Raw genomic sequence first — 24,266 nt, 5'->3', positions numbered from 1 at the left:
GGAAGAGCCGCGCAGTGAGTGACATGGCACCTCTAACCGCGCGGCCACCCCGCGCAGCCCTGCAGGGCACCTAATGACGTAACGAATGTTGTAATTCCTATAGAACTTCATCTTATGCGAAGATCCAAGAGCAACATCCATGTTGAAGACCATCTTTCAAGGGTTACATTCTTTTGTCGAGTAGTCTGGCCCTTTAGCAGAGTGGTCAGCACGTCTGACAGGCCAAGAATCGATTCCCGGCCAGGCTGGAGATTTTCTCCGCTCAGAGACTGTGTGCTGTGTTGTCATGATCGTTTCATCATCATCGACAAACAACTCGCCCATTGTGGCGTCAACTGAAAAGACTTGTAACTAGGGGGCCATCAATGCCATACGATCATTTCATTTAAATTTTTGTTCAATAAATTAATTTGCTAAAATCATGGGGTCTCGTCGTAAAGTGAGGTGGATTGATTTTACCTGCCACTATCACATTATTTCTGATTATTCTCGATTAAATGAGCAACAGCTGAGAGAAATAAAATGGGAAACTGTTCCCCTTTAGGCGGGGAAAGTGGAAACCTCTGCAAAGGCGACGCTAGAGACGTTTCCGCCTTCGCTCGGGCTCGCGGCCGAGTCTGCTTGCGTCGTTGATCTAGAAACAACGGCCGCGCGCCGTTCGGTAAGAAAATACCGAGCCGTTGGCAGAGTTTTGCGCGAGCGAACACGAGGGCGACGCAGCCACTACAATGCGACCTCGTAAGTCCGGCGTGACAGTTCGCAAGAGGGCGGCGCTGCCGGATGCAGTTGCCGCTCCCTGTTGCCTTCGCTTCCATCCAGTCTTTATTTCGCTAGCGTCGTCTAGACTAACAGTCTGCACAAGAACAAAGAAAGCCGCGTCGGAGACATACTGCTGTTACCAGAAGCTGTCCAGTCAGCCGATGTAAGCTGCAAGATATTTCAGCGTACGTGTATCGTGTCTGAGTACTGCAAAGACGAAAATAAAACATTTACGTATTGCTAAAATCTTGATATCGTAAACGCATTTTAAATTAAAAGAAACGAAATTTGCACGGAAATTAAGTTAAAATCGTACCTACTCTCTCTCATTTTTATATAAACTGAGTCGCTTAAATTCTCTCTATTATTTAGAATATAGAATTATAAAAATGCTCTTCGTTTTACATCGTTTCGTTCACATCTAGGTAGATTAAAAGCGAAAAAGAGAACCGTGGAAATTTTGTTGGAAGATCAGTTTCCAAAGAATTGGGTGAAACAGCATCGAGAATAGAATTAAATCACATCTATAACCCTTTAAGAAGACGGTCGCACATTTTACAGAATATTAAAAACGGAGAGAAGATAGCTCTTGAAATTAAGATGGTATAGAATTAGGGTAATCGCAGGGATACTAGCACAAGATAATGACGTCTCAGATTTTCTCGGCGTCGTTTATTAGTGGTATGCTTCCCAGTGTTCAGCCGAGCTATTGTCCCCATTTTACGGACAACAGTCTCGCTGGAGTCGAGGCAGCGAGTACAATTAGCAGCACGAGAATGAGACAGCTGGGTCGGTCGTCCAAATACTGTGCACAAAATGGAGACAACTCGGCAAAACACCCGGGACCACACCAGTGGTACCTATGTGTATTTGCCTCTCCTTGACTCGTCATGTCAAGTCTCTCGCTCAATGACGCAGTAATTTTGGAAATTTTATTTTTTTTCTGCCAGAGGTAAAGAAGATCTACTGAATTATATCGTTTAGGAAATTCTAGTTGCTCTGCTGGACGCACACCACTACGTAATTAGCACTACATCACTAAAAATCAGTGCTTATACTTGTCAGAGATACAATCACAGGAAAAATGGAATATTTATCTGTTAGATGGATTTTTAGTTTGGAAGCTCTTATACGGACGGAAACCAAAGGATCTTGTTTCCCATGTCGTAACGGCTGGCAGGCGTCCAAGGATGTGCATCGGAGAAGCTTGGAGGGCAGCTGTAAGTTGATCCCGTCGTGCAGGCTGGGTCGGACTGCACGGGTTGCCGCAGCGCGCGGGCAAACCGCAGATGCAGTGGGCGCGCTGCCGACTCTGCGGCAGACGACAGCGCGGGGCACGCCCGCCGACACTGGTCATGTCTGGCTTGCAGTACCGGCTTCAGCTTCTGGACAGCGCTATCGGGCTGCAAGTTCTTACAGCTGCTACGTGTGAATGACTACACAACTTCGACAGCCAGCACGTATTTACTCTTCAAAAATGGCCGAGATTAATCCCAAAAAGAGGAAATAACAATACCGTGAGAACATACTTGGTGTGGAACACGTAGTGTAGGATAATTGTTCCCACTGATCTCATAAACGCGCGTACTTCGTGTAATCTTGCTGGAACCTGCGTTTTGACATTCTGTTACACCAGTCGATGCCAGTTCTAGGACGATTACAAGCCATAAACCTTTTACAAGTTCTCGATAGAGGCAGCATAGAAAGCGGGAAGGAGATTGGGGGGGGGGGGGGGGGGGGGGCGGGGGAGGGGGAGGAAGAGAAATACCTTTGACAGGTGGAGTGGCAGCCGCGATGCGCGATTTTCAGAAAGCTCTGTTACCTGTTTGTGAAGTTCGATGTGTTGCTCCACACGACAGCGGCGTACTGGTCGGAGCAGCGACTTGTACATGGCGGTGTGGTGTTCTGGTAACGTGGATGTAGGGCCCAGCAACGCTAAGCGACCTGCTCTGCACTAAGGCGCTCACGCCAAAATAAGGGGTTTCATATTCTTGTGTCATGCCCTTACTTACAGAATAGCTCGGCTCCCAGCGCCCACAACATTTTTTATATCGCCACAGTTTTCCTGTGCGAGACATACATCTCGCCTGTGTTTTGAGGTTCTGAGACATGATGCTGTAATTAAAGTGCAGCTACTCACAGATATCCAATGTGAGCTGTCATACAACGGGTGTGATGTCAGTAGGTTAGTTAGGTTTAAGTAGTTCTTATTTCTAGGGGACTGATGACCTCAGATGTTAAGTCCCATAGTGCTTAGAGCCATTTTGAACCATATGTACGTCGCATAATACATCGGAAAAATACTGAGCTTAGTGAAATTCACAATAATTCACCAATGATATCAGTTTCGTCCATAGTACATTTGAACGAGCGTGCGGACATACCATGAGCGAGACACATGCCTAATTCGATTCTGTACTTTAAGGAAAACTGCTTGAAATAATCCCTACTCGACTGTAACCGTCTATGTTCTTGTTATTTCGCCTATCTCAAACGATCCGTAGTCCAGAATTGATAGCAGGGACGAAAGTCTCTGACGTGGAGAGAAACTTCATTTTGACGAGGCAGGCGGAGAGCCTTGGGTGCGAAGCACTCCACAGCTGACAGGCCGCCGAAAAACGAGCGGTGCGCTGTACAGTGTACCTGGGATTCGCATCACCCTCTCTGAGAGGGCAGGGACCGCTAACAGGGTGCTGCGCGGAATGCAATCAACACCGTAACGGACCCGCAGAGAATTCCGCGCTCTGAGAATTCTTCATTGCGCGACTGCCTCCTTTCTTTGATCAGGCATTCTCCTGCTCTAAAAGTGACGGCAAATTTTGTTGCGCGACCCTCGAATCCCATTTCATTACTTCTCTCTCTTTCTTTTTACGATCCCTCCGTACCAAGAACAGCTGCATCAGGCACAGAAGCGTAAAAACACAGATTCTGTTGACTCAGTAGGGGAAATAGCCGCGAAGGTAAACAGAGGAGAAGGGTCTACGGCCAACACCTAATAAGAATGAGAAATGCGGCAGTCAATATCGAGTACATCATAAAAATCTTCAAATGTTCCCATTCTCACACGTAACTCGGAATTTGAGTGGTCGAGTAAAGTGCAATACAGCATTACAAGTACACCATTAATGTACTGGACTACACAAAAAAGTATGACTTGAATTAAACAGCGACGGCACTAGAGATGGAGCTGTACCTCCAGAAGACAAGAAGGGATGGAAAGTTTTTAAAATTTTTATTTATTTATTTTGGCTTTGGGCAACAATGACCACACAGTCAACAGTAGTTACATCAGTGCCATATTAACATAACTGCAAATTTAACATAGAACAATAAAGACAGTATGACCTACAAACATAAGTACTTCAAGCAAAATAAAAACAAAATCACGCCTCAGTTTCGAGCCAGGCTGATTCCATTTGAGGACGAGACCCATAGCAAGATACAGTTTAAAGCTAGATACTGGCGTCTTTTAAATAGTCCGCGAGGAAATTTTACTTACATATATCACACCGGAAAGCTAAAGCAGCTATAACTGTGGAGAGAGCATAACCCCTCGCAACCAGTTTCCTGCATAGGACCGCTTCAGCGGCCGAATACTTGGTACGCGCCAATATGACGTGCTTCAGATCCGTGACTGTCGTTAAGTCCTTATCGCATTTTCCAGAAGAGATAATTTTTAACCGGTGCAGGTCGGCGGGGTAACACCCGTGTCCTAGCCTCGTGCGAATCATAGAAGTCATGCGACGTCTAAAAAGCGAACAACAGACGAGAAGAGACGTTAGCTTGTATAGCCGCCAGTGCGGGGATATGTGACATTCAAAGTTCCAGTCGTGATAAACAGCTCTCTTAATTGTCGATTTGTGCTCCGTACGTACGCGCGTCTGTTACGAGATCCAACACATATCTGTTAGACTGTTTATCAAATGCCAGATGCTGTAGAATCCGCAGAACGCTCTGGGAATCGATGAGGGTCAGTACTGGATTTAACGTCTGTGTACCATAACAAATGGTCTCACTGGCGGCCAATAGCTCCGCCGTGTAGACAGACGATTCTGGCGGAAGTACAGACATTTGGTGGGTGCCGTTAGTGAGGCTGAACAGGGCGTATCCCCCACCCGCCTCAGTTTTAGAGCCATCCGTGTAGATGCAAGCGTACTGTGGCCAATGTCGGAAAAGGAAATGCTCTAGGCAGAGACTGATGTTCGCCTCCTTTTTCAGATCGGACGGCAAGTACGACACCGGGCTGGACTGGAGAAAATGCCAAACGAAGAGCGAAAGTAAGCGAGTTTCGTGTCTTGTAGACCTAGTAGTGATACATGTCGCCGTTTCTCATAGCTGCGGACCAGCATTGCAGCTCGATTTGTTCTTCTTCTGCGAGATGCCTGTGTGAGTCCCCACAATTAAACTGCCTTCAGGGGGAGACAGTCAGATATCTAAGACCTACAGAAGAGAGAAGTACTGGACAACATCTGTCGTCGTATGGTTAGCTGCATTGCTGACGCTAACACACGCATTGCGTTGGCAGGCGTTTATTTCATGGCTCCAAGAACAAGACGAATAACCCAATAATCGAGTTTTATCAAGATTGATTTTATTGCATTGCCGTAAACAATGCTTTCCTCTGTAGAAATGCTGAGAAACCGTCCCACATTGAAGTGATATTAAGTGACCATGGTAAGCTTAACTAACGACAGCCGGATGGGCATGCCAAAACGAATACTAGTCCATTACTTTAGTGACTGCATTCGGTCGGCGTACATCAAATTATTCGTAATTTTTGTTCAAATGGTTCAAATGGCTTTGAGCACTATGGGACTTAACATCTGTGGTCATCAGTCCCCTAGAACTTAGAACTACTTAAACCTAACTAACCTAAGGACATCACACACATCCATGCCCGAGGCAGGATTAGAACCTGCGACCGTAGCAGTCCCGCGGTTCTGGACTGAGCTCCTGAACCGCTAGACCACCGCGGCCGGCGTAATTTTTGTAAACAGCACAAACGTTACTATGTAAAAAGTAATGCGGACGACAAGTTTAATGTAGGCAGAAACTGGAGTATCATAAATTACATCTATGTAAATGCGAATGATATTACACTTCATAATGCAAACTTTTATGCCGGTTCCAATAACTCAACACCTCTCACGTTACTTAAATATTTGCTACATTCAGCTTACCACTACGATTTCAGTTATTTTCAGGACTAGATTTCTACCACCGCCCTCTTTTTACAATTATATGAATAAAGGCTTGATTGTAGAAAAGCGCCAATATTACCTAACATATGTTTTTAGGAAGTGTGTGCTGGCTGCAGGGTGGGCGGCTCTTGTAAAGTTGTTTGCACGAGTTCGGATACATGGGACTCTCTCGAAGACGGCCTGTGTGCTGGAGACTGGGCGCTATGCAACGGTATGGACGCAAGGGATTCTGGTACCGCAAGAAAAGTTTTTGAACCAGAGGGGGTGAAAATGATACTAAACATCCTATCGATTGTATCACAAACATTTAAGCATGATCATTTAGATTTCAGTGAGCAATGAGTTCGATGGGTAATGTTTCCAGTGACATAACAGACGGGTGGGCTGGTTTCGATTCATACTCCAAACGTTCGACAAAGGATACGCGAAAAACCATAGTGACTGGTGAGGGGGACACCTATTCACACTTTTAAACAGGAGTCAGGTGCAAGTCTGTTACATGGAACCTCTCCAATGAAGGTCTATCCATCTAGAAGAAATGACTTCGCAGATGTGGGCAGAAAATGTCACCTCATTCTCCATCACCAAATGACCACTGTCGACATGCTACTCTCAGTAAATTGAAGTGAAAGAGGGAACGCCTGTGCCCGTCTCTTACATTGTTCAAATAGACGAAAAAGTTAAACTAGGAGTACGTCCTTCGTACACTACTCTAGTATCCAATGCAACGCACTGTGTCTGGTAAAAGATGTTCGAGGGAAGTGTCTCGTGACATTACCTCCGGGTCGCTAAAGTGTCGGAAGAAATAAAGAAAAAAGCAGATATAGTTCTTTAACTGTAAGATGACACCCTTGCGCTCTACAAGGATTTTTCCTTCAGACAATGTTGTTTGGAGACTTACTTATAGGCCTACTCAGAGTAGTACTTCAGTCCCAACCTGGAATATCCGTAGGATCCAACAAGATATCCTCGAACCTCTACTGCTGTCCTCAGTTCCCATACATCCCAATGTACCTTAGTGTGGAGGCACGATAAATTTCTGCCAACGATACAAGACCATGAGGCTATCAGAAGCAGCGTTCCCTACTTGCAGCTATGGAGTCACGATTGGGGTCTCCACTGTAACTCCAGTCTCCTGCAGTAGGAGTTATGCTGAGAATGGAACATCTCGCGACGGATGGTCTAACGCCCACATCAACTCCTGAGGGGGGGGGGGGGAGGCTCTAAAGTGGCCAGCTCCCTGCTCTCTACTCCTTACGATGTTATTCAACTCACCGAGAAGCCTATTTACACGGCGAAGTCCTACAAAACTTAAATACAGCGTAAGGATTCGAGAACATGGTAATTCTCCTTGTTCGTTTTGTATCGGGAGGCTCCACTGGTTGCATCGGTACATTGAAAGAATGTGCTCAAGAAATGTGAAGTATCAATTTAGGCACGTCTTTTCAGAGAATGAGAACGTATATAAGTGTTAATGAAGAGTATTTTGACCAATAACAGATATAATTTTGGTTCCAACGGAAGCAGGTGTTGACAGGTATCAATATTATCGAACTATCAGTTCAATAAGTCAGGGTTGCAAAACAGAGGCCGATCTCAGAGAAGATCAGTTTGAATTCCGGAGATGTGTAGGAACACGCGAGGCAATGCTAACCATAAGACTTCTCTTACAAGACAGGTAAAAAAAAAAAAAAAAAAAAAAAAAACCACCGCCCGAACAGGCCTTGAAGGCCCAACAGTACCCACTGGCCGCCGTGTCGTCCTCAGCCCTTAGGCGTCACCGGTTGCGGATACGGAGGGGCTTGTGGTTACCACACCGCTCTCCCGACCAGTGTCAAAATTCAAACCTACGATTATAGCATTTTTAGACTTAGAGAAAGCTTTTGACAATATTGACGAGAATATTCTCTTTGAAATTGGGCAGGTGTCAATTACTGGGAGCAAAAGGCTGTTTTCAACGTGTACAGAAACCAGAAGTCAATTATAAGAGTTGAGGTGCACGGAAGGCAAGCAGTGGTTGAGAAGGAAGTGAGATACGTTGTAGCCTATCCGCGATGTTATTCAATCTGTAAATTGAGCAACCAGAAAAGGAAAGCAAAGAAATATTTGGAGTGCGAATAAAAGTCCACAAAAAAAAAGAACAAAAAAAAAACGACGCTGACCGATGACGTTGTAATTCTGTCGCAGACACCAAAGGGCTTGGAAGAACAGTTGAACGGAATGAAGACTATCTTGAAAGAATATGAAGATCAACAAAAGCAAAGCAAGTCGAACTGAAATCTGGTGATACTGAGGGCATTAAATTAGGAAAAGAAACTTAAAGTAGATGAATTTTGCTATTTGGGCAGCGAAATAACTGATGTTTAGCTAAGTAGAGAGGATATGAAACGCAGACTGGCAACGGCAAGAAAAATGTTTTCGCCGAAGAAAAATCTATTAATATCGATACAGATTTAAGTGTTAGGAAGTCTTTCCTGAAGCTATTTGTCTGGAATGTAGCCATGTATTGAAGTGAAACACGGACGATAAAGAGTGTACACAAAACGAGAATAGAAGCTTTAGAAATGTGGAGCTACGATTAGATTAGTAGATCAAGTAACTAATGATGAGGTGCTGAAGAGAATTGGGGAGACAAGATATTTGTGGCTTGACTAGAAGAAGAGATCCGTTGACAGGACACCTTGTGAGACATCAATGGATCGCCAATTTAGTACTGGAGGCAAGAGCGCGGGGGGGGGGGGGGGGGGGGGGAGAGAAAACTTAGAGGGAGACAAATACAGTAAGCAAATTCAGAAGGATGTAGGTTGCAGCGATTATTGGGAGATGAAGAGGCTTGCCCAGGACGGAGTAGAGAGTTTGCCGCGCGGGATTAGCCGAGCGGTCTAGGGCTCTGTAGTCACGGACTGTGCGGCTGGTAAGCTTAGGGACTGATGACCTTAGCAGTTAAGTCCCATAAGATTTCACACACATTTGAACATTTTTGAGTAGAGAGTTACATCAAACTCGGATTCGGACTGAAGACGACAACAACAACAACAGAGGGTAATGGCTCTGAGCACTATGGGACTTTACATCTGAGGTCATCGGTCCCCTAGAACTTAGAACTACTTAAACCCAACGACATCACACACATCCATGGCCGAGACAGGATTCGAATCTGCGGCCGTAGCAGTCGCGCGGTTCCGGACTGATGTGCCTAGAACCGCTTGGCTACCGCGGCCGGCAACAGAGGGAAAGTAGCAGCCTCTAGGCGTTGAACAAAGTATCTGAAAGTGACACACTTAAAACAACTGGGCGTGGGCCTCATAAAATTTCTGCAGTATTCGAGAACAGCGTTTGCGCTGGGGGCTGTTGGGCGCCGCTGGCGGCGGTACTGCGTGGGCGCAGAGCCTCTATTGTGCGCCGCCGCCCCCACGCCGCGCCGATACTCCACCCCCCCGCACTGCGCCGCATCTTTTGTTGCCACCTGGCCTGCGCATACCAGTAGTGCACTGCCTGCCGAGGCTTCCAGTGCACGCAGGCAGGCACGCACACACACACACACACACACACACACACACACACACACACACACACACCTCTTTATCACCCATCTTCATGTTTGCGGGGCCTCGTGACCTGCTTTCCTGCCGTCGCCGGCAAGCACTTTAAATTACTGTTGCTGAATATTTCACCTGTAAATAGGGAGAATTCCCGCGCTTGCCTCGTTTAATTTCCTGCTGCGGCCGTGTCGTCGGCGTTTAATGCCGAGGCCAGTGTAAAGTGAGACAGTGGCACGTAGTACGGCACTCACTCGCAGAGTAGGCAACGTTTCTCTATACAGAGATGATTATTAACAATGTTGTAGAAGCCGAACAAACACTGTTTCCGATACCTAATTCTCTATTAAGTCACTCTGAGTACTGAGGCATTTGTCGAGCATAGAGATCTTTACAAGTAGTGCCTTAACACAGCACCCGGCATATTGGAAGTAAGCGTAATCTGGAAAGATTTTTTTTTTTAAATTGGAAATTTAATTATCAACTACGAAAAATTTAATTACAGTAGAATTCATTGGATTTTATTTGTTACAGTGCTTTTAGTCATTACTGATCTTCAGATTCCTTTCAAACTTTAATACTAGTATACTTTTCCAGCTCTTTTCTGGAATGGATATCCCGTACACACTACACGCCTTCTCTTCATCGTGTGTAATCCCCAAAGATGAAAAGTGCCATTAGATGTTTAGATATTACAATTACTGCACAACGGCACCCGTCGTTGCTTCTTTTACTGCATCTGTAAGGGCTGTCAGGATTGCATTCCTGTATACATTAAAGTAAGTCATCTCCTTCGAAGAAACTGGATAATTTATTTTCGCAGGTTCCCGTACGCCCACATCTCGTGGTCGTGCGGTAGCGTTCTCGCTTCCCACGCCCGGGTTCCCGCGTTCGATTCCCGGCGGGGTCAGGGATTTTCTCTGCCTCGTGATGGCTGGGTGTTGTGTGCTGTCCTTAGGTTACTTAGGTTTAAGTAGTTCTAAGTTCTAGGGGACTGATGACCATAGATGTTAAGTCCCATAGTACTCAGAGCCATCTGTTCCCGTACGTCTGGTAGAATACTGTACGCTCGATGGTATCCCAGCGAACTCGCCAGTCAAGATATCTTTGTGCTGCCTTCTTAGTGATAGATTGGTCAGATTTTAGTCTAACTTTTTAGAGTGTACCTTTTGTGAGCCTATACTTCCCAGTCCTCCTCCTAATACGTACGTCGATCGAGTACACTCTAAATATCGCCAACATCTGTCCTACAGGTGTTCTATAGTTATCACCGGACGTCATTTATAACGCCGGTACGCTGTTTCCTTCACGGAATTTGTTTGCATCAGTTCTGCTTTGTTTTGGACACCCACACAACTGTACTGACTTTGACAAAATATGTTAATATGGCACAAAGATGAAGTTTTGCAAGATTCAGGTGTAATCTGAATTTGTATCAATGATGTCAACTTTCTAAACCACCGTTGGGAAACATTTTACGAATATTAGCGTTGCACATCGTTCGTTGTCACTGAAGAATCCCAGGTCATTCACAATTTACATTTCAATAACACGAAGACAATAGTGTTTGCGTTAATTCAAAAATCAAAGCATATGCCGACGGAATAGCTGAGATCTTTAAGCGTAATAAACTTTTGTTCACCGCACTCCTAAACGTTTAATAGCACTGCGGGTGAATAGGAACATTCTCTCTCTCGTCATGTTGCAATGAATATCTGAAAGACTAATTTTTTTGTCTCTGCAAACGGAAAGACGTCCTATAGTTGGCCGTCATCCTACCGCTGAGAGACTTGGTTCTGTCACTAAAATGGACCAGTATGTGGAAGGAAACGCATTGCTCCGAAAAATTTTTTCTCACATTTTCATTAGTGTGCACATTTTACAGGAAAAACTAACGAAGACGAAGGAACTCGAAAAACTGTGCCTTTGATGTACAATCAGTGTACTCAATTCCATGCGGAATGGCTATGAGAAAAAACTTGCCGTGTAGCCCGTTACGGCTACGGTTGGCAAGGCATCGACCAACATGAGAAAGAGGATTTAATAGGCAGTGACAAAAGGTAAAGCATCAGAAAGAAGAACAAGACAATATAGACACAAATAGTTTATAGCAGGATAGCGGTGAAAACGACATTGTTGGCAAGAAAACAATAAAGAGGAATCCATGTTTCACAAGCCACGCACATACCGAAAGAGGATACCGGAATTTTTGGGAGAACAGAGTTAACAGACTATTAGTTATTCGTGGGTTTGCTTTATCTGGAGTTAGGGAAGCAAGCGAGTAAAATAAACATTGACAAGCGGCAGTCTCGTACAGCCACAACTTTCTTTTCCGTCACTCACAGCATGTTTCAAGAGAAACGTGTTTGCTGCACATTGTTATACGGTATTAATAGCCTCATGAGAATGATGAAGTCGCATGACGTCTAACGAAGCCATACCGAGGCGGACCACGATCGAGAGGAGATGTTGGGTTGCATGGCAGCCAGATGGCCGCCCTCAGAGTGCTGAGAGACATGGCGGCCAACAGCACAGCTCGCTTTGAAGAGGGAGTTAGAAACGGCGCTCTCTGTCACAATGTTTACAATACAGTGCATTTCGTTTTAACGAAGAGTTTTACTGATTAGCGTCGTGTGTCGCCAGAAACAACAGTCGCTGTTAGCTGCAGCATGCAGCCGTTTTTCAACGCGCCGTTTAATTAAGCTCGCTCGACAAACGAGACGCGTAATGAACTGCGGTTTCCGCTAACAAAATGCTCCCACTAGGTGCCTTCAAGGCAGCAACTCAAAATGTGCAACGAATAAACTGCCCGTGTGTTTTTTCACTGCACGTGATTCTATTGTGTCACGCAAGCAATGGTAGGCTCTCTCGAATGTGATCCCTCTGATTCCCTATTCAGTCCTACAAGCCTACAAACGACATCTATCAGAAATCAAAATAAAAGATTTTTCAAAAGAACTATCAAAACAGTTCTGGGATGCAGTGTATAAGGAAACCAATGTGAATATGATATTCTCTAAATTCTCCACATTAATTCAACTGAACTTTGAAAAGGCATTCCCAAAAGTATGTATTTCTGTATCAACATCTCACAAAAAAGATGGATAACAGCAGTTATCAAGAAGTCCTCCCAAACACTTGTCCTCCCAAATACTTAAACACCTCAGTTCCATGAAAAAGAGTCTCAATTATCCAGAATACTTCATAGATACAAAAAGATCTATAGGAAGGCGCTGATTGTTGCAAAAAAGTCATTTAATGACAAAATAATATACAATGCAGAGAAGAAAAGCAAAGCAGTCTGGGATGTTATAAGAAAGGAAACGTAGAGAGGCAAACAATCACAGAATGACATACTTCAAGTGAAGGGGATAAAGTAATGAATGATCCACAACACTTAGCAAACTATGTAAACGAGCACTTTCAAGTATTGCAGAGAAGTTACAGCAAATATTCCCCCCAAAAAATATAACACCTTTAAATAATATTGCATTAAATACAATGATGTCACATTCAACCACAGAGAATGAAGTCAATAAAACTGTTCAAAAACTTAACAATGAAAAGTCAGTAGGCTTATATAAAACACCAAAGTGTGTACTGAAACAATGCATTGAGATTATGCAAGGCACCTTAACAAATATAATAAATGAATCCTTCAAATCAGGGACTTTTCCAGAGCAGGTAAAACAGGCAAGAGTTCTACCTTTGCTTAAGAAAGGTAATGCAGAAGACATAGAAAATTACTAGCACATTTCCCTGCTGTCACCATTCTCAAAAATAATAGAAGCAATAATGAAAGACAGATAATTGAATTACGTATCACAGTTGGTTTCCGAAGTGGCAAAAATACAGAATCAGTCATAGTAGAATATACAAAAGTTGTACTCGATGCTCTTGGCAAAGATAAGTGTATCACGGGCATATTTTTGGATCTTTCTAAGGCCTTTGACACAGTCGACCACAAGATTCTATTAAATAAATTAGAAGCATTAGGAATAAGAGGGGTGGCTAACGACTGATTTCGATCATACGTAGCAGATAGGGAACAAAGAATACAGATAAAACATACTTCAAATAGATCTAAACATTTAGTAAAACTCTTATTAGAACCAAAATACCGTAATATACGGGTTCCACAAGGTAGCATATTAGGACCAATACTATTTCTGATATTCATTAATGGCTTTCCCAGTAGTGTTACTCATGGTGAAAAAATTCTCTTCGCCGGTAACAGCCATATTATAGTCATTGAGAAAATAAGAAAACTCCTTGCAGAGGAAGCAAATGAAACTCTCAAGGGAGTTAACGATTGGTCAGTAAGTAATAAAGTGACATTGAACATAAAGAAAACTAATGCCACGAATTTCAGTTTGAAGAGGGATTATGACAATATTGCATTAAATGTAAATGTAGCTCTATAGCCTGTGTAACAAACGCTAAATGTCTAGGATTGAATATTGATTCCCAGTTGAAGTGGTATGAACACACAAATGTACTTGCAAACAGATTGTCATCATTATGTTATGCCCTTCGAAGCTTATCACCAGTGTGTAACGTGCAGTGTCTTTTAGTTACATATATTCATACGTACACTCAATTCTTAGCTATGGCATTCTTTTTTGTAGAGCCATAAGAATAATAACCAAAAATAGTAGTCGAGCTCATTGTAAAGATCTGTTCAAAACTCTGGGATCCGTGCGAATCGTGTGGATACATTTACCAATCAGTTGTACACATCAATAATAACACTGGTAATTACTGGATAAACAGCTCTGTCCATAACCATGGCACAAGAGCTAGACTGAACTTACATTTCCCAAGAAAAAATAAACATAAAACTCAAAACAGCGTTTTCTACCAAGGTATAAAACTGTACAATAAACTACCAAAAGAGATTGAAGAAATTGCAAAAATACACTTATTTAAAAAGGCCACTAAAAAGTACCTGTTATGCAATACATTTTACACATTGAAGGATTACTTAGACAAAACTGAGTAGGGGTCTGGTTAAAAAAGTTATAGAAATATATAATAATAACGATTATAAATCATCCAACATTCCACATAACACCTTCACTTTATGTTTTTCCTTCTTTTTTTTCCTTTTCTAGAAAAACTTACCCCCAAGCGATGCACAGCACAATACTAACACCTCTTCCTCTTTCTGAGTTCAACATCTCACTCATTTTAGAGGGATGCTGACACTGTTTTTCAGGATAGCAAATGGGAAGCTGCGGTACAGAAATGACACAGAGATCACCAGTGTGTGTGTGTGTGTGTGTGTGTGTGTGTGTGTGTGTGTGTGTGTGTGTGTGTGTGTAGTGAGTGAAGTGTTATGAAACAATGTGTGAATAGTATATGCAGTGACTGGTAGTGAGATATGAGTGAACAGTCTAGCATTACATATTGTAATAAATTATGTGTAGAAAAAGTATTGTACACCAGGAGTAAATCAAATGATGGTCTCTAACTAGAATTCTGTAAGTATATGTGTACGCGAATTAGCTAATTTTAAATTGATCTACACTTGTAAAAAATTTGAAATGTTCTATATCCTTGTAAAAAGACATCTACGGATGAATAAAGCTACTGCTACTGCTACTACTACTACTACTGCTACTACTACCACCACCACTACTAGAACAACAATGTATGTGCAAATAAAGCGTACTGTTGCTGACAGTCCTACTTTTTAAAGGTCTATATGAACCATACATTTGATATTTCGTTCACTTTGTACACAATTTTCCTTGTAAAAACGTGTATTCCAGAAGAATTATATGAGCGGCGATCCAAAGTTTCCGTTTGAGGGCGTTGCTGCACCGTATATGCAGCGTAGTGCGGCTCCGATGCAGGTATAGAAGCAGCGACATGCTGAAAAGAGATTGGTGTGGCATTCGCGTCTTTCCGACGCGTGCGCTGTAAATGCGAAACCGTGAACTATGACGACGTTGTTACGAAATGCGCCCAAACAGAAACAAAGTGCTGTTATTTTTTTTCTTGGCTGCCGAAGGCCAAACACCGGCAGACATCCATTTGAGAATGAAGAAAGTGTATCTGTCGAAAAGCACCGCTGTGGAATGGTGCGCCAAGTTTCTTGCAGGTCGCGATGCTCACTCTGTTCTTTGATTACCGGAGCCCATTGGCTTATTAATTTCAAGGAACCTGGTGTCTCCATCACTGGGGAACGGTACTATGCAATGCTGGATAAATTATGGTTGGCAATCGAGACGAAACGTCCGGTGAAATTGCGACAAGAGGAGTTGCTGCTTCATAATAACGCAGAATTCGCAGAAGTCAAGTCAACTCAAGCGGGAGACACTAGAGCAACTGATCTATACTCCTGATCTCTCCCCATGCGATTGTGAGCCTTCCGTCACTTCAATGAGGGCCTCACAGGGTCGACGATTCTTGTCGGACGAGTATGTGCAGCAGACAGTTACGGATTTCTTCACTTAGCTGGACACAGTGTTTTACCAAACGTGTGTCTTCAAACTCGTGCGACGGTAGGATGACTACCGCAACGCCTACGGCGAGTTTGCCTGATTGGCATACAGTTTCTGGAATGTACTGCCTTCGAACTGAAACTTTTTGATCACCCTTTATGTAAAAGGAATAGTGTGGGCCCGAAAGACCAAAAACGATCACGCCAGCGTGTAACATTTTTGCCAGAGATCGGAAATCGACCAAACGCAGATATCGAGTATGCAGATTCTGTCTCTCCTCACAAGATATGACCGTTTCTGTAGTACCGCTATGCAAGAGTACACGTTACAAGGCGTTCATTTAGTGTTATAATATCGATTAAACGCTCTCAGTACTAAATTTGTTTCATTTGTAAACCAACCACTCAAGCTTCAAGCTTCAAGTAAATCCGCTGCGTCAGGAGTAACTCAGGTACGGATGCTGTTGTGAGGACGCTTGATACCAAACATAAAGCGGCTCCATCATGAACTCAAGTTCGAAGGGAGTTCCGTACGTATTTACAGACGAAAATATGCCACTACTTTTAGCGTTAAAATGTAAATGTCGTTTGGCGATGTTGGTCGTGATATCTCACGGTTGGTCCAGCCCTCTGTCGGAAAACGACCAAACGCAGATATCGAGTACGCAGATGCTATCTCTGCTCACAAGGAGTGCACTTGAGCCTCTTTTTTGCGGATATATGAGAGGTCTCTCGTGTGTGTATTAATCGGGTGTAGGTGAGTGTAATGGATGAGAGTATTGTGTAGTGTTATGTTTGTCTTGCATGATAATTATGAGAGAAGGCAGATGATGAAAGCCGGTGCCGGCGCACAGCCTGCTGCTCACACAAACACACATTTTTCTCATGCTGTTGTTTTTCCTACGTCGTTGCGCTTCGTTGTTCGCGTGCTCACGAACAACACTGAAGAGGCCCGCACAGCTTAACATCCCCATCCGAGGTACAAACCATAGTTAAGTGTCACATGCTCGCTTCATGAGACACTGCGGAGAGGTTTGGAAATTGATCCAGGACATTTGCGCAAATCCTGGTGATCAGGAACTTCACGTCATCATCTCTTTTCCCCCTTAATGGACAAATATAGACGGGAAATTTTTTTTTCCATCAGCAGAATTCGAACCGGCTTACGTCCGGCTCGAGCGCCACTGCACAAGCGCGCGTCAGCGACCTCGCCTACAGAGGCGACTTCATTTTGTGTTACAGGAGCAGCAGCACACGAAGAACGGTCTATCTGATCGCAAATTACATTCTTGGCGTCCTGTTGCCGACGTGTTTACCACATCACAGTTTCTCCGTCTAGTGACACGACGACTCGGCCTAATCAAAGCAGTCAGGTAGCGACGAATACAATTCTGACCAAAAACGCAGCAGAATTGCGCTTAGATTTTAAGAGGACCAGTCACATGCGCAGATTACACTGGTGAGTTTGACTGTTTGTTCTGAATCATCTGAATGCCGAAACATGTCAGTTGATAATAGGACCGATGGCGGTACAAAGCGGAGCGGAAAATAAGAGAAACTGGATTTTTTGAGTGTGGGTAATCAAACCACCAAACATGCTATGAAGCACGACGTTCACGTTAAAGTGCGCAGTAGACAAATAGGTCAGAAACGGCATGGCGCGAGAGCGCGCCTCTGTTGTCTCTAGTTACACGTCAATTTACTCTCTCTGGCACACAGGGTGGTGTAAACGGCATTACACAATCGGTTTCTGCAGCAAGAGCGCAAACAAACATATGCTAACAGGTCTATTTATGCACCGAAAATTGAAAGTAAACCACTAGTAACAATGACAGTTTATTGAGTCGTTCGTAAGAGTACCAACAGCAGTACGGAAAGTAAACGTCAGAAGGTTCGTTTGCGTGTGAGCGCGTACCTCTGTGTGTGTGTGTGTGTGTGTGTGTGTGTGTGTGTGTGTGTGTGTGTGTGTGTGTGTGCGCGAGAGAGAGAGAGAGAGAGAGAGAGAGAGAGAATGGTGTGTTGTTCGAGTGATGTTCCTACGGATTACCGCAATGAGCTAAAATGGTTATTTGGTACGTACCATTAATTAAGAAAGAGCCTTAAATGCGTCCTGTTTTCCTCATTTAAGCGTCATGCTTAAAAGTTTGCAAGTGGCAGATGTATGAACAAAGGAAAATTTCATATGTTCAGATTTCTGAAAAGCGTTTGACAAAGCAGTCACTATAGATTGATACCGAACACACGATTACATGCTGACATCCTTCCAGATACGTGTATAGGGAAAAACCTTTGATTTAATTTTCATTAACTTCTGTTGTTTTACAATTATCTCGACTGGTTGTAATCGTGGAAATCGTTCTCAGTGCCACATATGAAACTCGCTGTCAGTTTAAAAATGCCTTTGGACCGTCAGTCGTACATTTGGTAACAGCGTTGTTGCGGCTCTGGGAAGCTTGCTAGTCTATCAGGAAGTTTTAGTACATTAACTACTAATCTGCGGAGGAAAATATTATTTCAGAACAGTGTACTTCTTATGAACTTATAATCCAGATCTCTGTCTTTCACCTCCAACACACTGTAACTCAGTCCGCGAAAAGCGTACCGCACTTTTAATCTCTCTGGAAGGATGATGCCAGCAAACATCTAATCGATGAGAGGAAACCTGGGACCATAAGAGCCCCCGTTGTTTTAAGACATTAGAAAAATGCCTTTGGGGCCAGATACTTCTGTCAAACCCTTTTGTACACTCAAATGAAGTGGTAAGGCGCGCAACGACGTAGGAAAAACAACAGCTTGAGAAATTCACTACACCTATGCTCACATGGGATAAGGAATATACAGACGAGAGTATTTACCATTTGCCAAAATGTCTTTCCATGCGCTACAATACTACGAAGATACTGTGAAAAAGGAGACAGAATGGATTAAAATTTAAGATTGTCTTGAATTTATTTTAAGCCATTATGAAATCGATGTCTTTAGACTCAATGTCCTTATTACATGGGGTGCGTGGGAATGAGACAAGAAACAAAGATCTCAACATTAATGGTATGCCAGAAGATCAAGAATCAACTGCTTTACTGCTTCGAAATCAGCTTTCATCTACGGCCCCAAAAGGATGAGTTTGGAGAGATCAAGCTGCGGGCGCAGACATTTGAGGAGCAATTTATCCCCTGTCTGGGAAAAAAAGGGGAAACATACGGAATACTTTCAACGTGTGGTAGACAGTGGTGAGCTAATAATACAGTTACACACATAGATTTTAACAAACAGCTGCTTTACCAGCCTTATCAACAGGTACAGATAGCTACCTTACAAACAGGTGTATCCTAAATTCGCTAGTGTTTGCTGAATTATTATTAGTTACAAAACACTTCTACATCAAATGACATTACTGTAATATACACCGTCTATATAAACATATCCACGTTACTGGACAGTGTATCTTCAGTTCCGAGAAGCTTTCTCGACGCTCAGCTCAATTGCTTACAGTAAGAAATATTTTGCCCCGACTTGGACGTGCCACCGCCTTATACAAAAGATAGACCACTTTCTTTCAGCTATTGGAGCTGCTTGCTCGTGAAATTTTCTGCTCTGTAGGAAAGGAAAACATCGTGACACCGATGTGAAAACAGTGAAACGGTGCCTCTGACAACGAAAATATTGACTTTCTTTTCCTACGTTTCTTATATTATCGTCCTCCCTTCCTTCGCACCGGCAGTTAGTCGTAGCGGCCGGGCAGTACGCTTCGGGCGCACACGAGCGAAAATCATCCTTACGCATCGGGCGAAGAAACCTCGGAGACAACAAACAGCCATAACGATGGTTTACGGCAGTAGCGCTGAATAAGTACCGGGGGGGGGGGGAATACACAGACAGAAGCAAACCATAAATGTCCAGGAACTCTAAGCAAAGAAACTCTTCTTTAAGAAAACATCATCCGGTATCTCTAAGTGCCATCGCGTGTCTTCTGAAACCAGAGTTTCGAGTTCTAGGCACCGATCCAAAAGCGAATACAACTTTGACACTGCTCGCTTGACGTAAAAAATTTCAGCTGCGACGGGCGAAAAATGTTGCTTTATGATACAGACATGTTATGTCTTCACATAATCCTCAGCTGAGAGCAGTTTCCTACGTTAATATTGTCGATGAATTTTCGCGTTAAAAATCTTCGATTAGCACATCTGGGCATCTGGAAGCGTGCTGTTGTGGGATTAAATGATATGAACTTTTTTATCTGTAATTTTGACACTTTCGTATAGAGAAAATTTACATACTCATTATTTGGCTACTCATGGCCTGTCTGTGTACCATGCTGTATTGAACAATGGAACACTGGATGCCTGTTCTATAATTAGGGCTCTGTCGTTATACAGTTCTGCTGATAAAATTTCGTATCATGTGTCAGACACACCTCCTGAGAATTTTGGTGTTTGGGACTCGTGGTGTCCAGTGGATAATTGCAGAGTAACTACATATGATCTGATTTCTTGCCCATTTTTATCTGACGTAATCCACGTGAAAAGTTCCCCGACGTGAGTATGGCCACAGAATTAACAGACTTTGAACGCAGATTGGTAGTTGGAGCTAGACACATTGGACATTCCATTTTGAAAATCGTTAGGAAATTCAATATTCCGAGGTCCGCAGCCTCAAGAGACTGCTGAGAATACCAATTTCAGACACTACCTCTCACCACGGACAAGGTGGTGGCAGACGGCCTTCACTTAACGATCGACAGCAGTGACGTATGCACGGAGTTATCAGTGCTAACACACAAGCAGCAGTGCGTGAAATAACCACAGAAATCAATGTGGAGCGTACGACGAACGTAGCTGTTAGGACAGTGTGGCGAAATTTGACGTTATTACGATATGGCAGGAGACGACCGATGCGAGAGCGTTTGCTATCAGCACAACATCGCCTGCTGTGCCGCTCTTGGGCTCGTAACCATATCGGTTGGACCACAGATGTCTGAAAAACCTTGACCTCGTTAGCTGAGTCGCGATTTCAGTTGGTAAGAGCTGATGGTAGGGTTTGAGTGTGGCGCAGGCCCCACTTAGCCGTGGACTGAAGTTGTCAACAAGGGACTGTGCAAGCTGTGGTGGCTCCGTAATGGTACAGGTTATGTTTACATGTAATGGACTGGGTCCTCTCGTCGAAATGAACCTATCCCTGACTGGAAATCACTGTTTGGCTACTTGTAGATCATTTACACCAATTCATGGACTTAATATTGGCCGGCCGGTTCTAGGATGTTAAGTGCCATAGTGCTTAGAACCATTTGAGCCATTTTTTGACTTAATATTACCAAACAACGATGGACTTTATATGACGACAGTGCTTCATGTCACCGGACCACAATTGTTCGCGATTGGTTTGTGGAACATTCTGGACAATTCGAGAGAATGATTTGGCTGCCCAGATCACCCGACATCAATCGCATCGAAGATTTATGGGACATAACCGAGAGGGTAGTTCGTGCACAAAATCTTACACCGGCAACACTTTTACAATCACAGACGCCTAAAGAGGCAGCATTTCTCAATATTTCTGGAAGGGAATTCCAACGACTTGGTGAGTCCATGTCACGTCGAGTTGCTGCACTTCGCTGGGCAAAAGGAGGTCCGACACGATGTCAGGAGGCATCACTCCGATGTATTCTTCGCCCTCAAGCTTAAATTAAATACTATACGTGCACTGAACGCATTGTAAGAGCGGCAGAAGGACGATATGTTGACTGCGCACCGGTGGCAGCCCCGTCTCGGATCTGCCTCACGGTGTTCTGTGCTATATAAGTAATTTATACGTTTTAGTGATTTTACATTACTAGATTTTTCAATGCTGTTAGATTATTTTCGTAGAATCAAAGTTAAGTGAGGTAGGGAACCGAAAATAATTATAACGTTACCCTGCAATGAGCCACCGAAGATCTCGAGCCGGCCGGGCGTGGCCGAGTGGTTCTAGGCGCTACAATCAGGAACCGCGCGACCGTTACCGTCACAGGTTCGAATCCTGCCTCGGACATGGGTGTGTGTGATGTCCTTACGTTAGTTAGGTTTAAGTTCTAGGGGACTATGACCTCAGAAGTTAAGTCCCATAGTGCTCCGAGCCATTTGAACCATTTTTGAAGATCTCGAGTGCCTGACAGGAAATATTCAGAAAAAAACCCTCACGTAATCTCTGAAATTTTGCCGGCTGGCTGGGTTTACTCTGTAGAGGACGTACACAGCCGGACCTAGGTGCCGTGGGCCCGCGCCAGATCCCCGGGCTGCAGGACTTGATCCGTCACTGTCACTCCGGCGTGGCGTGGCGTGGGGAAGAGGCACGCGGCGCCGACTGCTCGCCGCGGTCAGTCGTGGCGCGCCGTCTGTGGCGGGGGCGGCTCTGCGGCGCGACACCACTCAGTGCTCTGTGGGAAGGTCTTCTGGCAACTATAAACGAAACGAAATATGAAATCGTACACGATAAGGAACAGTCAGCTTTCCCAAGTTGCTGTGGTTTTAGACATACGCTTAGGATCAGAGATAGCCACTGATGACAAGGATGTTATGCGACGCTATTCTAATTGTTTTTTCGATGCTGATTAGGTATCCACAACAGTAGTTATTGCCGTATTCATCACAGTCGTGGATTGCGCGGCTAAAATTTATAGTGTTTCGACACGGCGTTCATCCTCCTCCTCTTTAGGATGTAGAATTGATATGTGTAGGTGAAATATCTCGGCAGTGTGGGCATCACAGCTGGAAAATGGGGAGCAGATGCTCTGTAGAACCACTGTCAAATTTCAGGACGACGCCCCATGCAAAGTGCGAATACTCAAAACGTTTACTAAATTGAAAATGCTTAAAAAATTGCACTATAATTCATTTCACATTTCAGTGTCGCGACCCCCGCGAAATTGTTTTTCGGTAACAACAAATATACCCTAGTGTACTTTTACGAAATTCTACCTGAGCATCACTTGCGGTAGGCACTGTGAATAACGGGGGCCAAGACGAAAATTCGCTTCCCGTTTGATGTTCTAAGGAAATATTTTATCGTTACGTGGAAATGTTTCCTTCGTTAAAAATGGTTTCCATCGGAAAATGCGAGAAATCATAATTTTTCAGTGTCCAAGTATGTAATATGAGTCCATCTCATTTGAAGTAATAATAATAATAGTAAGTAAAATAAGCGGCCAGCAATGCCAGTATGCTAGAGAGTGCATCACAATACTCACTTTTCGACTACAACCACCACTGCCGATTTTTTTCACTACTATAGCATTAAATTTATGGGACTGTTAAGATATTTGGTGAAACAGGAAACAACAGCTGCAGTTGTTATCGTTGACAAAAGCTTGTGTTTCAAGTAGCAAGGTGAGCAATCCATGAGTAAAAATTATTTTAAATAGTCAGAAGTGATAAGTTAGCGCGGCAACAGTGATAGCAATAGTTGTAACAATAATAATAATGAAGGTAACGTAGTAGAGGGCAACGGCCTTGCCGCAGTGGATACACAGGTTTCCGTCTGATCACCGAAGTTAAACGCTGTCGGGCGTGGCCTGCGCTTGGATGGGTAACCGTCCGGGCCGCCATGCACTGTTGCCATTTTTCGGGGTGCACTCAACCTCGTGATGCCAACAGAGGAGCTACTCGGCGGAATAGTAGCGGCTCCGGTCAACGAAAACCATCATAACGACCGGCAGAGCGGTGTGCTGACCACACGCCCCTCCTATCCGCATCCTCAGCTGAGGATGACACGGCGGTCAGATGGTCCCAATGGGCCACTTGTGGCCTGAGGACGGGGTGCTTTAACGTAATAGAGACAGTGGCTGTAATGCCGATAAGGGTAATAGTAAAAGCGATAATGTATTTATAAAAACAATATATGTTTTAACTGTGAGTTTGGCGATTTATTTAATCCATTGTAAATGTAGAGATAGAATGGTAGTGAGAAAAAGCTTCCTCCTTTAGAACGCTACGCAACAGAGTATAATCCCGAACAAACTAAATAAATACGTATGTTGCCATCTATGACCGATGGTTTGGTACAGTAACAGTTTGAAAAATATCACCACGAGCAAAAGACGTAAGACAAGCTGCACTCTTTGCGGGCATGCGCTCTACCGACTATGCTACCCAAGCACGACTCATGATCCGTCCTCACAGCTTTACTTCAGCCAGTACCTCATTTCCTACCTTCTAGACTTCACAAAAGTGCTTACCATGCACAGACTAACACTAATGCGGAGACGCGGCTTAGTCACAGCGTGAAGGAGGTTACAGCTCCTGTCCGACGCATAGTTTTAATCTGTTAGGAGGTTCCATCCTGTAT

General features: G+C 43.9%; 1 protein-coding gene across 1 annotated transcript in view; it reads right to left on the bottom strand.

Moving 5' to 3' along the window:
* Positions 1-24,266, bottom strand: part of LOC126364990 (peripheral plasma membrane protein CASK) — a 1,315,013-nt gene that overhangs the window by 576,592 nt on the left and 714,155 nt on the right. The gene's annotated exons all lie outside the window — the stretch shown is intronic.

Source organism: Schistocerca gregaria, chromosome 1, assembly GCF_023897955.1.
Source record: "Schistocerca gregaria isolate iqSchGreg1 chromosome 1, iqSchGreg1.2, whole genome shotgun sequence".
Classification (NCBI taxonomy): domain Eukaryota; kingdom Metazoa; phylum Arthropoda; class Insecta; order Orthoptera; family Acrididae; genus Schistocerca; species Schistocerca gregaria.
The sequence above is the reverse complement of the archived record's forward strand: the minus strand, read 5'-3'. Positions and strand labels throughout refer to the sequence as shown.